The sequence below is a fragment of the Diadema antillarum genome, unplaced genomic scaffold, assembly GCF_040938485.1.
Source record: "Diadema antillarum isolate AM-2024a unplaced genomic scaffold, OU_Dant_1.0 scf00000014, whole genome shotgun sequence".
Lineage (NCBI taxonomy): Eukaryota > Metazoa > Echinodermata > Echinoidea > Diadematoida > Diadematidae > Diadema > Diadema antillarum.
The window spans coordinates 3,868,357-3,870,000 of NW_027270903.1; positions in this window are offsets into that span (position 1 = coordinate 3,868,357).

The window sequence follows — 1,644 nt, forward strand, 5'->3', positions numbered from 1 at the left end:
TTGAAATATTTTAGATTGAATTGAATATGATTACGGCATAATTATCTCTTTTTTTTTTCAAAAACAGTGATCAGGACTATTATTGTTGGATATGATCATAATACAATACTTACAGATATAATATGATACTTACCGATGAAATTGAGAGTCTTATTTGCTAAAACGTCGGCATTTTCAAGTATCTGTCATTCTGAAACGAATTGCCTGAAGTATTTCAAAGTATACGTTTAGGAAGCAAACAAAAAAAAAATATTTGGCAGGTGAGTTGCCAGTTACATTTCCTTCCTCACTTGGCAGAAAGTGCATTGACTTTTTCAGGAATGTGAAGCAAGATACATGAAGGCGATGTGTAACGAGGACTTTGGTCTTCATTTCTTCTTTTTTTTGTAATAACTTTCGCTGCCTTTCGTAATCGAGATGGCTTATCTTTAGCCTATAAAGCCTATTAAAAGTGCCTTCATTTTATTTTTCGCTTTTACGATATTTTCCAAGGGGAGCATACTTCCATCCTGGTCAGAACCCGGAGAGGGGGCTTTAAGTGAAACTATATACTTTAACAGCTGTAACACAGGAGAATGATAGATAGATGAAAAAGATGAGTAAGAGATAGAGACAGCGAGGAGAGGAGGAAGGTACGACCGACAGAACAGAGCGCACGGTTGCGTCTGATACTCATATATTATTGGAATATAATTGTGATTTCATGCTTAACTCTAACATACTTCATATACATCACTCTATGCACGTTGTGTTTTCTTTGAACATAATCGAAAGAACCCACCCCTCCCCCCCCCAAAAAAAAATCACCCAATATGACTCTTTCATATCTAACCATGAAATCATTGCTTCAAATTTGACACAGATAACATTACATGCTCACCCATTTATGTTAAGAGAACCAAGATTTTCATATTTTCATGCCGACAGGGCTTGACATTAGCGGTGGCCCGGCGCGGCGGCCAGGGACCTCTAAGAATTGATGTCAGGCCACCAAATTTCCTAAAAGGCTATCTTTTGTTGGCCCGATCGGGCACTTAAGATTCAAAATGGATTGTCATATTTCCGTTAACTTCGGGCCACCAAAATCTCAGATTTAACGATTTTAGCCGTCAAGTAGATTGCCCGATCGGGCAACTAAGATTCAAAATGAATTGTTACGTTTGCCTTTATTTTTGGGAAACTAAATATTAATTTCTTTTTGGAAACCAAACTTTCGAATTAAAGATTTAAGTGGCCCGAACGGGCCAGCACAGAAAACAAAAGTTGTTCTCGAGCACTGTATTACAAATATATATATGAATTATTATGTATATTATATATATATATATATATATATATATATATATATATATATATTCTGTAAATTCTGTAAGTATATATATATATATATATATATATATATATATATACTTACAGAATTTGGAGGTTACACTTTGTTAATCAATCTACAGGTTAATCTACATCACTTACATGAGCTATGAAAAGACTTTGATAAAGTTCTTACCGGTACAGAGTAACTCGAAGGAGATAAGCTGAATATTGACATTTTAGAAACAATACAAAGGAAAGTATTTCTTTCTTTTTTTCACAAATGTAATCGAAAACTCACCAATGTTGATACTGCTCACCGATGATATTAGAACG